This window comes from Haliotis asinina, chromosome 3 (genome assembly GCF_037392515.1).
Source record: "Haliotis asinina isolate JCU_RB_2024 chromosome 3, JCU_Hal_asi_v2, whole genome shotgun sequence".
Taxonomy (NCBI): Eukaryota; Metazoa; Mollusca; class Gastropoda; order Lepetellida; family Haliotidae; genus Haliotis; species Haliotis asinina.
The window spans coordinates 78,332,186-78,348,309 of record NC_090282.1 but is presented as its reverse complement, the minus strand read 5'-3'; the positions used below and the strand labels follow the sequence as shown (position 1 = coordinate 78,348,309).

The window sequence follows — 16,124 nt, the reverse complement described above, 5'->3', positions numbered from 1 at the left end:
ATTGTGTAGAAAATGGGTAAATGTAAATTGTTTTTTTACGCCGCTTTTAGCACTATTTCGGCAATAACACGACAGTGGAAACCAGAAATAGGCTTACTACATTGTACATTTGTGGGGAAATACACCCGGCCTTTCAGCGTGACGAGCTGAACACGTTAACCAAGAGACTACCCCACCGCCTATATATTGTGTAGGGAATGGTCAATATAATTCAAGTCTACCAAATTGATGAGTAGTGAAAAGCTAGACCCCGTGGTCCGGGCGTGGGACTATTACTTCTTTTGCCATTAGTGTTCCTTCCAAGGCACAAACATACATCTCACAGGTTTTGATTAATATTCATTTATTATATTCCTCCAGTGTGGCACAAATAACGTAACAGCTGCAATGTTTAGAAGAAATAGTTCACCAATCATATGAGGTGTGGTTTCCACAGCCATTTCCTCTGTGTTGTTCATGACACTGCTGTTGCACACAGTATTTCAATCTCCACAGCGAATCAACTGTTTCCAGTTGGCGATAACACAACACGCTTTACCAGACTGAGCTCAGTCTTTCACGCATACCTTATATGGGTGTTTGAGGGGCATATATCGTTGGTGTCGGTCAACACTTAGTATTTGACGCCTCCGGGTTATACTCTCAGTTTGAAGGCACAGGTAAGTCCGATACCAGGTTTTATATGACAGCCACCACTTGTCAACCTAGTCTGTCCATATCATAGCATAGTCTGGACAACGCCACTCCTATGTCAGGTGAGTGAGATTGGTTTTACGCCGCTTTTAGCACTATTCCAGCAATATCGGAGAACACCAGAAATATCTTGTAACAGGAAGACGGTAAATCGGTAATTATTATCCAATATGTGGCAAGCCTTTTCAGAAATTAAACACAACATTCTACAAACGCCTCTGACACGTGTTACACACATCATATTCGTACTAATCGACTAGGCAAAAGATGACTTGACATGTACACAGACTTGAAGGTACACAGCGGTGTGCCTCACTGGCTTGTATGTACGAGGGGATGTCAATAAGTTTTGAGCCTTGAGCATTTTTCATACCCAGGTGTCACAGCCTATGGTACGACATTGAACCTTGGGGTGTAGCTGATGTGATATATATGAGTTTTGGTATCCTACTCTCAGAAATTATTGAACAGCTCACATTGACAGAAAGAGACCCCCCTCACGGCAGTGAAAATGAATAAAATTGAGTATAGAGCAGTAGTTAAGTTTTTAGTTCTTGAAGGAAACTCGTTGAAGAACAATGAAGAAAGGCTTTCAGCAGTTTATGGGACGTCTTCCCCTTCATCTGCTACCATCAAACGATGGGTCAATGAATTTAAGCATCGTAGAGAGAGTCTTGAAGATGACCCCCGTCCAGGTCGCCCAACAACAAACACTAGTCAGGAAAACATTGACAGAGTGCATAGACTTGTGCTGGAAAATCGTCGAATCACACTCCACGACTTAGAGGAGACCACAGGCATTTCACACGGATCGAGACAATTCTTCATGAACATCTCGTCATGTCTAAGGTGTGCGCAAGATGGGTTCCAAGAATGCTTACAGATGAAATGACGCAAACAAGGGTCACCATAAGCAACTCCATGCTAACCAGATACAAGAATCCAGAAGATTTTCACTTTAGGCTAGTAACCTGTGATGAAACCTGGATCCACCACTATGATCCTGAGAGCAAACAAGAATCCATGGAATGGAAACATGTCACTTCTCCCAGGACCAAAATGTTCAAAGCCTCCAGATCGGTGCAGAAGGTAATGGCGACAGTCTTCTGGGATAGCAAAGGCGTCGTCCACATAGATTACTTACCAAAAGGAAGAACAATGAATGGGGAATATTGCACTAACTTGTTGAGGCAAGTGCGACAGTCAATGAAGGAGAAGCGCCGCGGCAAGATCAGACGTGGTATTCTTCTACATGAAGACAATGCTCCAGTACACACCTCTCGCGTTGCAGCCGCTGCTGTCCAGGAATGCGTGTACGAAATCTTGCCGCATCCCCCCTACTCTCCAGACCTGGCACCAGGTGATTACCATGTGTTCCCAAATCTCAAGAAACACTTGCGTGGTCATAGATTTCAGGATGATAATGAGCTTATTGCTGCTACTGAGGCTTGGTTTGAGGACCAAAATGGCGCCTTCAACAGAGATGGCATCAACGCCTGACAGAAAAGATGGAACAAGTATCTTGACTCACAACGGGACTATGTTGAAAAATAAATGTGGTTCATACCAATATTTTGTGTTTTTCTATGCAAGGCTCAAAACTTATTGACATCCCCTCGTATTTCTTCTGAAATGTCCTCTGGTTCAGATGGAGTGATTTTAACATTATCCTCGTTTTGTTCATCAGTCATCTTACTGGCAAGGTAAAGCCGTAAGATATTCATGCATGTCCGATCGTACATCACCTAATGTCTCATGCGTATTCATAATGTCTTCTGAAAAGTTCATAACATCAAACGTAAAACTGTCTAACATTCCGAGTTTCGATTTCCCACCAGGGAGAAAGTCTGACTTGGGGGTAGGGGGGGGGGGGGGGGATTGTTTTCATCCGAATCAGATGGATCTTCACCTTTCTTCATTAGAAGCATTTTCCGAAGAGACTGTAGTAGCGAAGGTCGCCTTTCCTTAGTTTTATACTCTTTCTGCGTGCTGACAAAACCTTTTACTGCTATCCTGTCACCTGAAAAAGGCAGATAGTCGCGTAGGTTTTCATGGCTGATTAATTGTAGCACAAACGTATCCACCTGTAAATGAAAGTATGCCACATTAACAAAAGTTAAGGCATTGGGTATGTATGAAAAGTTAATGTATGTATGTAACGTATGTATGTAATGCATTTAATATTGATCGTTCCAGAAAATCTCTCTGATTATGATACTGCATGATAAATAATTTTCAGGTTGGTGTACTTCACTCACTCTTTTAATATTGCCAAGACCATACTAATAAAGTTAGATAAACCTTATCGTCAACCATTTTATTTATTGTTTCTTCCGGAACAGCTCTCTTCCGCAAGAAAGCTTGAAGTTCCTCCTCCATGATTTATCCTATATTGCAGTAACAAACTAGTAACATAACCTCGAACAAAGTATACAAGAGTCATAAAGGAATAACAACCAGCAAGCTATCCAATTCCCCTAATATATAACATGTAAAAGTGGATCACAGAAATAATCGAAAAGCGGACAGTTACGCACATATCAATCAATATATCCTATATTAAAGGTCCCTTTGTCGTTATTTCCGATGTGTGTAGGAGGCATATACACCTGCTTTCCGTGAGGTGCATTTGTTGGGGTTTTTTTTCCATCCGGCATGTAATGTGAGGGGGATATAGTCGACACCCCGTCTGTCTGTCCGTCCGTCCGTAATCATTTTGTTTCCGGAGCATAACTCAGAAACCGTTCAATAGTTTTAGACCAAACTTGATAGCTATAATAATCTGAAGCTGTGGGTGTGCGTTTTGCTATTTGCAGATTTTAGTTAGTTAGTTACAATTCTGACTTAGTCTCTAAATGGAGGGATGGGCTTCGTTTCCGGAGCACAACTCGAAGACCATTTCATATCTTTCAACAGATCTTGGCAGATCTATGAGACAGATCTTGAAGTGGTGCCTTTTGCTGTTTACAGATATGTGCGTTACGGTTAAGAATTTACCGTGACACACGATGTAAGAAATCCCCTTGTGAACCAGCAAAACAGAACAAAGACAAGTCATAAACGTTCAAAATTCTGTTATTATGCAATGAGAGCAAGGTATACAAAGTCACAAGTCAATATAACAATGCAGATTTCAGGTACAATTCAAGAGAGGCAAAATCTAAGTCAATGGGCCACAAAATACAATATAGCAAACTCACCAAAGTCTTGGTGTGAGGGAGAATTATCCAGGGCAGAATGTCAACACAGCGATCGGTGCGACAGCAGATAATGTAGATTCAGGCGCTGACGGGATTTCAAGTGTTGGCTGTAACTCCAGCAAATATGAATGAATGTCAGTATGAGTGTCGCCCTCAACACGGCAACCAGCCTATTTATATATAAACTAAGTCATTTTCCGAAAGTTCGGGCACAAACGAACATCGTCAACACTGTAGAATGCCCTCGAATAAGTCTCCCGGAATTAGACACATAGAAAACTAGGAGCAGATAAATTCCGGAAAACCAGAATGCTAAAAGTGTTGACCAGCTATTAAAACGAAATGTGACCCATCATAGCTATTATTCAAAACACTAAATGTTGTGACCCAATAATAATTATTACTTAATTAATAACAAAAATATACAGAAAATACACACTCGTAATGTGGCATTTATAATTTTCATGACTTCCATGGAAATCGACTTAAACGTAATCTAAGAAAACATCATATGTCATCTTCTGGTGACTTTTGTATTAGATCGCAAAAGACCGATTTGCTGTGCCGGAATGGTCGCTTGCTACAAAGAAATCATGTCTAAATCAACTTCAATCGCTTGTCACGAACCAGTCAAGAATTCTGGAATATCAGCCGGGTAGTTAGGGGAGAAAAAACAGTAAATAAAAAAGCAACAACCCGTCCACGGAATTTGCTCTGGATCAGTGCCCCTTTAAAATGTGATGAACATTACATGAAGCAAGACAAGTAAGAGATGGAATTCAACAGCATTGTTAACACAGAACAAAGTGCGGTTTGAGGTCTGAGAAAAATACAAAAGTTATAGGGAAAACTGCCTATCGTGCCATTGGACTCGAGTCCCTGAAGTCTCAGATTCAACATTTTAATATTATTTTTCACCATAGAAACAAAAGCTAGTTGGTCCAGTGGATAACAAGCGCGTGGAGTTTGGTACAGCCTATGAGATTAATGCAGTGGCAACCATTTTGGGTTAAGTATGTCTATTTTGGAATTTTGGAATTGCGATCAAGTGCTCAACTCAACAAAAGTATGTTGTACCCGTGTACTACTGTACATAGCTCTTGTGTGAAATGGTTGCCCTTAACTCTTCACAGCTTCTGTTCGTTTGTTACACTCCAGAAAGTTCAACCGTTTTCAGAGTCACTCTATCTCAGAAGTCATGGAACAGTGTGTTGCAGCAAATAATGTTGCTCTGTGGCCCACCTATCTATTCCAACCATATTTTCGCTTGGAGAAGTAAACGTCTACTCTCGCACCCGTGCGGTAATGTTGGGAGTGGACTCTCTTATGGTGATCCTTCAGGTACTTGGAAGACTTAAACCAGACTACATCGATCACACTGGGTGCGTGTTCTTTAGGCCTCACCTAGACTAATAACTAGTGTCTGAAATGAACATTTTTTACTGACAAAGTTTATACTTAAAAGAAATAAGTTATATAATATATTGAAATGGGGCCCTGAGCCTTTCTTCAATTTCAGACCTGAAGCAAATGAAATCTCTGCTTGCCACATTTTCTAGACTTGCGTGGGCTTTCTTGGATATATTTGTTTCAGGGTCTGTACGACAAACTAAACTTCACCATTCTCACGTCGTTTCTTGTGCCGCCGGACAGGAACACTCAGTCTTACATTTGGAGCATTTCTAAGGCCTCAGTTTAGAGTAGTGATGGTTCGACATCTTGCTGTAGATGTTGCATTGTATTTCGTTTTTTTTCGTTTATACAGCAATGCCACCTTAACCTTTGATACGTTTATGCATTTTATGCATACGGATGCTAGACGTTGTTTTACAGGCTCACGGACTTGTATGATGACAGAATTGAAGGATATTTGGTGGAATTACGCATATATGTCTTCTATTTTACAGCATGGATTTTGGAGACAATGTGCTCTGTAAGTGTGTAGATATTGACAATTTTCCCACACCTAAAAAGTGAAACGTGTTCACCTCTCGCGTGCTATGTCGTTCACTTCGTGCTGTTCACCGCTTCTAGAGAGTGAGAATTCTGGTATTTCAGTTTTTGACGTGTGTCCTTGCTAACAATGCAGCAGGACATGGTCAGTATGATTGGCATATATTTGGTGTTTCGCCTGACTGTTAGCTTACGAATTTCCCACTCCAATGTTGTTCATGTTTAAGGGGATGAACTTAAAATATGCTCAGTGATTGAAATTGAATTATGATTGTATTTTGAACCTGGGGCCGCTATACTGAATACAAAATGTCTGTCTGTCTGTCTGTCTGTTTTTGGCTGTGCACTGTAATCGGTTGTGATGAAAGTGAAGTTCCCTTTTAACCCTGGAGGCAAAATCACATAATTGTAATTGTTTGAGTTTCAATACGTTTTGTAACGTATGGTGTGGTGCTCTCAGTGGTGATGATCTCGACGGCAGTGAAGAGTGACCGTTTTAGATAGAATGTGTTGGTACAAAAAGTGAATTGTTGCATTGTCAGTCTCGTTGAAAAAATGGGATAAATGGTAAAAGGAGATTATATTACAGTGATTTTAATTTAGTATGAAAGTTATAGTTCCTCGTGCGCTCGTGTGTTCCTTAAACATCATTAATGGAATTTTAATGACAAGCATATACATATACAAGCATCACAACTTGGATCATACAGACATGACGGCAGCTATTGTTAGTATTAGAACAGGAAAATGGAAACATCTATTTTTAATAACTGTGATTTTCTTAATATCGTGTTCTGAGAGTCTATAAAATGGTTCTAGTAGAGAAGTTGCAAGCACATATATTGTTCAAAACCACATGGTTCAGTTCATCAATTATGTCTTTTAAATCATTGAATCTATTTATGATTACGTTTAGTTTATTCCCAGCGGATAGCCGTAGACTATAATTGTCGAAATTTACAAATTTGCCGACCTAAATAATCAAGCATGTTGTTTTTTAATTACGAGATTCTATCCATGATTAAGCCATAAAGATAATAAGCGAAGAAAAGGATTTATATATGAATAAGCCCCAGAGGTTATATATTAGAACCGATGACTGATCCTACCATTGAACATTATTATTACATATGCAAATCCTTTATCAGTTATATTACTGACCGTTCAATGTATTTCCACCAGATAAACGTCAGGCCATAATGGCCGTATATGCTTCATCAATGCTGCTTAAGGAGCTATGCAAATGATGTTTTATAACGTGGTCGCTCAATTCCATGTATCATGTATATCATAATGTGACAATAGGTTGCTGGCACGAACAATCAAGGCAGGCCCTTAGTGTCAATTGTAAATGGGGTGCGTGTGTGCGCGCGTGTGTACGTCGTCATTATTTATATCATTTCGCTAATGAAAATAATCACGCAGGTTCCGAAAACTATGTGACTTAACTGGCTTGAGAATGTGAAAATGTAACATTGCTGAACATATTTACAAATGATAAATCCTGATGACATTAATAGTAATTTTCTCACTCTTATAATATATAAGCGGATCCCAAACATTTATGTACTGATATTTGTGACAATTACTTCTCTTTCCATCAGTGTTCTTTCCACAGCAGAATTATAAATGTATCTCACAGCTTAAATGCTTTTCTGGTCCAGTGAGCACATGAGGTTTGTTGTCCCTGATAGGTTCACAATTAGCTTCCGTGTGTTGTGTGTGAATGTGGCGTCCTTGAAGCACTCATACAGACCATGAACCTCCAGTTTTCAACCAATCAACTGCTACCCGTGTGTTGATGTGACAGCTGACGTCTGCTAATACTCTATTCACGGAGAGATCAGAAACTGTTCCACAAATATTGAATGCTCTTGTCGGACATAAAGGTAACTCTTTTTTTATTCCAACACTTCAGTCAGGTCGTATACTTCCGAAGCTCAGGTTGACAGATAACTGATTTCAAGACGGTGAGAACCTGTTCTCATATTCTGTCATAGACCAGTCTTCCTGATCCCTTCATCAATAATCGAGTAAATCTGTGACAAAGTTTTAACACTTAACACTGCTCTTTATTGTGGCTTTTGATGCAATGCATGTTATATTGACAAGTCTACCTGTAACAATTACATCGCAATCACATGATATGTCAAATTTGTTTCATTTCTGCACATCGCTCACGAGTGTTTCTTTTCATTTGCTCTGCAGTTTACTTATCTTTCAGTGTAACTAATGATATGTTTTCTATTCGAACATGACCCGTTAAGATCCCGGGGTAGAATAGGCCGTCAATAACCCTCGCTTGCTATAAAAGGCGACTAACGGGATCGGGTGATATACTCGCACCTTGGTTGACACATGTCATCGGTTCCCAATGGCTCAGATCGATGCTCAAGTTGTTAATCACTGGATTGTGAGGTCCTGACTCGATTATTTCCAGACCGCCGCCAAATTGTAACTGTATTGTATTGTAAATACGGCGTAAAACTAAACTCACTCACTCACTCTATTCCAACAGGTTTTAATTGTTCGATAACTGTCACTTCTTTGTAGCAAGTAAGGAATTTTAGCGTATGCCTTTACCGTATATGTCCATTGTTGTCCTTATGATATGCATACGGAGATAATACTGGCTTCCAATTTTGTCACAATGACTCAGAAATGTTTGGCCGCAGGTGATGAAATATTAGATTGCTTAATGGTAGATACAATGGTTATTTGTCCTCCCTCACCACCAGTTTTATTTTCCAGAAGATGCCCACATTGCAGACGACGACGTCGATGGATATTGCCAAACGTGGTGATGACAAGGAAGTATTTCAGTCACACTGTGGAACTGGGTCATGTCGTCCTCAAGCTCTACAACGTTTCAAAAATGTTTTTGAATTTTCAATATTCGTCGGCCTCATAACCATGATTACACAGTCATTGGGTCCTTAGCTGCAATGACATAGATTTCCTCTGTGCCGTTCTTTTCATTAGTCATTTTGGACGTTACGGTCATATCCCACGAGTCATCTCTCTAGCTACCTTCCGTTTTGGTGTATCAGGTGTTTTAGCAAGTCTGTGCTACTTCTTTGATCCATATCAGTTACCTAAGCTTTCAACAGAGAATGTGATGAATTCATCATTAGAACAGAGTTTCAAGGCCCCTCTGTGTGACCCGGGTAATACGACGTCAGATGATTGTGGCGAGGCTGGTGTAAACACTGATGCTGGTGATGCACAGTGGAGGATAGCGGGTTTTTTGGGCATCAGTATGGTTCTTCAGGGTATTGGAAAATCGCCCCGTGTCTCTCTGTCAACTACTTACACAGATGACAACAATCCCAACAAGACAAAAAGTGGACTTTACATTGGTAAGAACAGAACTAATCAAAATCTTAGTAAATCTTATTAACTATTCCTAAATATCTGCTGAAGTGAGTGAGTTAAGTTTTACGCCACACTCAGCAATATTCCAACTACATGGCATCGGTCTGTAAATAATCGAGTCTGGACCAGACAATCCAGTGATCGACAGCATGAGCATCGATCTACGCAGTTGGGAACCGATGACATGTGATCACCCGATCCTGTTAGTCGCCTTTACGACAAGCATAGTCGCCTTTTATGGCAAGCATGGGTTGCTGAAGGCCTATTCTAGACGGATTTATCTGCTAAAGCAATAATTTATGAACCACTATCAAATAATGGCGATATTAGGTGAGATTGTCCGAGCCAAATGCGAAGGAATGTCAGATAATATAGATGTACACGTCAATATAATGATATGCGAAGAATATTATGGTCAAAGATGCTTCATACAGAGATATATCCTTTATCTGCCTGCCATAAAACCGACTGACGCTATGCTGAGACCTTAAAAGTTACAATCATGATCAAACTCATTTTAGCAAGAGTCACATGACGCTAATCAAAATCTGAGACCATGCTCGATTGTATCCCGAGACATATGAAATGCAGACACTAAAAACTGAAGCTGCAGGAATATTGCTCTTTTGGTCAGAACTTTCATTGGAAGGTCGGTCAGTCAGGAATATAAATGTCCACGAATATATCGCGTAGAGTTAGACAGTTATACTCGAAAATGGGGCCGTTATGTCCCTTTTGTCAGTCTCGTATCATTCTTTTGAAGCTGTTAACTCGACAATAACGTAGACGGCATAAAGGGGAGATTTTATTTACCTTTTGACAACGCTTTGCTTACGTGAATTTGGCACATAAATTTCATTAATGAGTGACCTCGGGTGTTATCCTTGTATTGCTAGAATTACCCATTCATTGCAGTTTATATTATCCGATTATTGATGTTTGTGTTATCTCTGTATTGCTAGAGTTATCCACACATTGCACTTTATAATTTCCGAATGTTGATGTTTGTATTATCCTTATATTGCCAGAATTATCCACACATTGTAGTTTATATTATCCGAATATTAATGTTTGTGTTATCCATGTATTGCTAGAATTATCCACACATTGCAGTTTATATCGTCGGAATATTGATGTTTGTGTTATCCATGTATTGCTAGAATTATCCACACATTGTAGTTTATATTATCCGAATATTGATGTTTGTGTTATCCATGTATTGCTAGAATTATCCACACATTGCAGTTTATATTATCCGAATATTGATGTTTGTGTTATCCATGTATTGCTAGAATTATCCACACATTGTAGTTTATATTATCCGAATATTGATGTTTGTGTTATCCATGTATTGCTAGAATTATCCACACATTGTAGTTTATATTATCCGAATATTGATGTTTGTGTTATCCTTATATTGCCAGAATTATCCACACTTTGTAGTATATATTATCCGAATATTGATGTTTGTGTTATCCTTATATTGCCAGAATTATCCACACTTTGTAGTTTATATTATCCGAATATTGATGTTTGTGTTATCCTCCCTTTGATGCTATTGATGTGCAGGTATCAGTTCAACGATCACGTTGTTTGGCCCTGCACTAGCGACTGCACTAGGAGGCGTGTTTAGGACTATACCTGTTGATCTGCAAGGCAATAGTGCGATAATTGTTTCTTTGTGCATTCCCCATGACCATAACATACATGAATATGCAGCTAGATAAACCTCTTACCTGAATGTCAGTTGTTGGTGATCTATATCCTGTTTTTATATTGTATTGTCCAAATAGATAAATTAGATTTAACTTTCCACGCTAGTTTTGATGTTAATTGTGATGTACTAGTTGTTTTACTGTCCTTCGTCGACAGTTTTTTTATAAAGCACATATATTCCATTTCAGTGTTAAATGTTCTCGTCACGATATGGCTGAAGTATTGCCAATGTGATGTTAAATATGAACTCTCTCACACTTACGTGAATGTATTATTTCAATGAAAACTGTCATATAACCTGCGACGATTTAAACGAAGAGGTACTGTTATTGTCATTAAGGTGTATCTGAAATCAGGAAGCAATAATTTATTCATTGCCTAGGTGTTTCAGTCCTACCATCTTCCACACCAGGTACCGATGGACTGTAACACACACACACACACACACACACACACACACACACACACACACACACACACACACACACACACACACACACACACACACACACACACACACACACACACACACACACACACACACACACACACACACACACACACACACACACACACACACACACACACACACACACACACACACACACACACACACACACACACACACACACACACACACACACACACACACATTACCCCAGATCCAAACTGCATGGTTGAACGTTAATCATTTGACTGTTTGCCAACAAGACTTTTTACTGGAGAAAAATAACAGCATTTGCAATCGTGACATTTCTGGTTAAATAATATAAAACATAACGTAATCATTACAAAGAACACGATAGATAACGCCAGACTGACACGGGGATGCTGTTGTCTAAAACCCGAAGCGAATTTGAATTCAAATGCTTTTATCCAGTTTATGATGAAGATGTAAGGGTACCTTTAGGTATTTCTATTATTTGAGCTTGTTACCTGTGAATCACGGGATCAGAAATAGAGCCACTAACTATTGGGCTTTACTAATGAGAAGGATTCCAAGGAATCAGATCTCTATACAGAAGAACTACTGTATTTGACCACCCACACATTGACACTGGTATGATATAGTTTAACTCAACGATATAGTTCATCTGTACGAGAAAACATTAGTATGAATAGTAGAAAAAGACTGAAAAAGTCTTAGACATTACTCCATCGTCTGGCACCAGTCATACGAACTCAAGTAGGAATCTGTAAAACGCCAGATTCACATGTTTAAAGTGAATTAAGAAATTATGAACAATGTTGAACAGGTGCTTGGTGTGCACTTTGATTTTAAAGTAAAATTATACTAACTTTCTAATTGCATGTAAACGTTAGGTTGTTTGGCGATAATGACTTATGGGTTAAAGAGTTAGGGAAATCAGACGAAGTCAGGTGAGGGTCGTCTAAAATGTACCTTAATACAGATTCCTCCCGAAGTTGACCAGGATTATACAAGTTGTTTAATATGATACTAATCAGTCTGTCCCTTGTCGTCTACCTTGGTGTGTAGTCTAAAACTTGCGTTTTAGGGATGCAGAGTCTCATGAGCATGTCAGTCGGAACCTTCACATGGGGACTTCTCACAGGTCGTCTAAAACTTACACGAGCTGGCTGTCTCAAGCTTATCCTGTTGACGCAACTTGTAGCCACATTGTCCACTGTTGGTTTGGTATTCCTCGGCTTTGATACACCACGAATTCTTGGTTTCCAGATCAAAGAGTAAGCATCTGAAAGATAATAATTATACTGGACAAAAAGGTTAGGGATATATTCACATTTTGAATAATGATTTATGTCTTCATTAAGTGATTACCAACATTACCAATTTCACTGACTTACTTTGTCCAGTATATTTACGAATTTTAACCATGTACTGAGTTCTTCCCCAAATCAATAATACAACAGCTGGAGGCACTGCTAAGCAGTTTGAAGGTTTACACGAGAAACCACCTTTGGTCGTTAGTTTAACATTTCTCCGGTTCTAATGCTACCTGGGTGTTCTACGTTTCAAATGCAACCATTGCAGAAAAAACAGTGACGCAGACCTTAAGTGATGAAAGTGACAGAATGTTGTCACTTGCCATAATCATTATTTATGCCTACTTCACCTATAACAAATAAGTACGGAAGCTTATTAGGGCCACGGTGAAATTACTACCTAGTATCTCCTATGTAGGACTTAGTACTTCATATCTCCTACGTAGGACTTAGTATCTCTTACGTAGGACTTATTATCACCTACGTAGGACTTAGTAATTAGATTTGGTGATCGACCGGGTATACATGTCTTGGAAATTTATATAACCGGTACCAGAGAAATGGTTAGTATTCAAACAATATTTCCAAATTTCTGTCACATTTTTATTACGGTCACCAAAATTGTGTACAGAAAACTAAAAATATCTTTTGATATTGATAAGTCAGTGAGAAATAGCTTTGTACACAAATGTGTCGGTTTGGGGATTACTCAGTGCCAGACTCAGTAGATTTATCAGTGACTAAAAAAATATAAAATACAGACAACTCACCAAAGATTACTCTTTTCTTATGACAAAGTATGGGAACAGTAAAAACCTGATATAGCGTGTGTCAATTATTATACAACACACAACAATGCTGGAAAATTAGGCGGACTTACTGATTTATACTTTAATTATTACTCTCTGAATCAGTCTCGGTGTCTGAATCGCTTGCAAGTCCTAAGTCAATCACTAGTCTGTCAATTTCCCTTTCTACTGCGATTTCGCGTTTCCAGTAACCATCTTCAATTGTTATAACATGTTTACAACATTCCAACCATTCTTTTGCACCGATTGCAGACATCCTTTCATTTATGGCAACTCTTAAGGAACTTTTTGTGAACTGCAATTTTTGTGAAGCGACATAATTTTTCACATTTGCCCAAATTAACTCAATCTGGTTTAGTTCTACGTGGTATGGAGGGAGACGTAGTACATCATGACCATGTTGCTTCAACATCGTGTCTACTCTGTAGACTGGGCCCGATTTGTTGGATTTTGCAAGAAACAATGGTTCGGCTTTAAGCATTTTCTCATCAAATGAGATATTGTGCCTTTGTATCCACGCTTTTATGTCATCTTTTCTGTTGGCGGTTGTCGGACATTTGTCCACTTGCTTGCTATGATATGGTGCATTATCCATAACGATGACAGAGTGCAGTGGAAGGTTTGGGATCAACTTTTCCTGGAGCTATTTGGAAAAATTATCAAAGTTCATCTCGTCATCATAGTCCGCTGATTTGAGTTTGGAATCAAAAACAAGCAAAGCATTTGGAACAAAACCGTTTTCACACCCTGCATGAACCACAATAAGCCGAGGTCCGGTGCCAGACGGAGGTTGAACCCCATTTATTACTTCACCCTCAAGTTGCCAACACTTTTGGACAATGTGGTGTACATTCAACCATGTTTCATGGATAAAGATGAGTGTTCGATTTTCTTCTCTGTATTTCTTTATTGCACGCAAGTATTGCAAACGCTGGAAACAATGTCTTTACGTTCCATTAAAAGTTTACGGTTTGACTGCTTTTTTCGCCACCTAAACCCCATGTCATGAGATTTTTTCGAAAACTCTCCTTTGAACCCTTTTCAGTTCAACTGTTCACTTTGCCATATCATACATCGTATCCAGAGTGGGTAGTTGTTTTTTTACGCCATATACACTTTGTACAAATTGACGGACTGCTCACCGGTCGAAATCATCAAGTTTGTAACTGCAAGTTGTGGGTTTGCGCAACTTGGTGGGACTGATAAATGTAGGTCCACTCGCACTCCTACCACCTTCTGCCTTAATGCGCTTTAAAGTTGCCGTTCAGAGTCCAGTAGCAAGGCTACTTTGTAAAAGAGAATCTGCTTTGGTTGCACAATTTTTGTCCATATACATGATAACATTGATTTGCCCATGTTTTCCTAACTTTGACATTTTTTACTACAACTGAAATCTGTTTAACAGTATTGAGACAGGTGTAAAACAGTAGCGAGACAGGTGTTACACAGTAGCGAGACAGGTGTTAATAAGTAGCGGTGTTGATTTCATGTCACGGTTAGCATGTATTGCACGTGCATAATCGTCAAGCTACCTGTAACAACCAAGTGTACTCGCCCAATTCGTTGTACCGCCTCTCTTGTCACAAATGCGTTTAGTGCGCATCTAGTGATCATCTAATATCTGTCTAGCAGTAAGAGGATTGCATTTGGGTATACAGCCCATGTTTGTCGTGACAGCGGAGTAGCTTAATGATTTGGTTTTACAGTGTCTAACAGCTTGATGATTTGGTTTTACAGTGTCTAACACCTTGATGATTTGGTTTTACAGTGTCTAACCTTGGCTGTGGCATCATGCCATTCAATGTCCAAACGATGAAACTTATGAGTTATGTTATGTTTAATGTTCTTGTGATCATAGTATTTATTGTCACGCATATTGCGTTGTAGGATTTCGTCCTGCTCCCATGTGTTCGGCTACATCATCGACAGTGCATGTCTTATTTGGGAGAGTTCATGTCGAGTAAGTGGTGCGTGCGGTCAGTATGACCTGGGATCTCTACGAGTCAGACTGAAGGCCATGAAATCCGCCTCGACGTTTGCTGGCTTCATCTTCTTCGGTGTCGCCTTCATTGTTCTCAAGTTACAAGGCGGCGATAAACCCACTGATGAACACCCTGAACTGACAGGGAAAACGAACAAGAAAATTTAGTTGTCGGTCAAATGAGTGAATGTTGCTTTCACTTGGGAATATTGTAAACAGTACTAGATTAAAGCATTTGATAAACTGAAGACTTTCGATTCATACCTGTTCCTCCCCACAGTTTCTACAGCATGTTCACCGTCATCAACACTTTTACGTTCTAATGAACTCGGATTAAATTTTATTTCCGGTTTGCCGTACAGCTGTTCGACATTAAAAGATTAAAATATCCGCTTATTTCCCCCGGTTTTAGCTAAAACCTAAACATAGCCACCCTATTCACCCCTCTATATACAGAGTCAAACTAGAAACTAGACAATCATATATTAAATAATCTTTAAACGGAAGGACACAAGAATGTGGTATAGAGGTCATCATTTATTTGTTAAGGTCGATAGGATAAATTTAAAATAATCACAACGCAAAAAATCTGTCCCGTGTGGTTAGAGAATTTATCAATAAAAAGCGTAGATAGGAAATTAAATCTGTTGT

The 16,124-nt window shown here is 39.3% G+C and overlaps 1 pseudogene; it reads left to right on the top strand.

Annotated features, from left to right (window-relative positions):
- The first annotated feature begins 7,691 nt into the window (after window positions 1-7,691).
- LOC137279061 (solute carrier organic anion transporter family member 4C1-like) lies at window positions 7,692-15,641 on the top strand (annotated as a pseudogene).
- The last annotated feature ends 483 nt before the right edge of the window (window positions 15,642-16,124 follow it).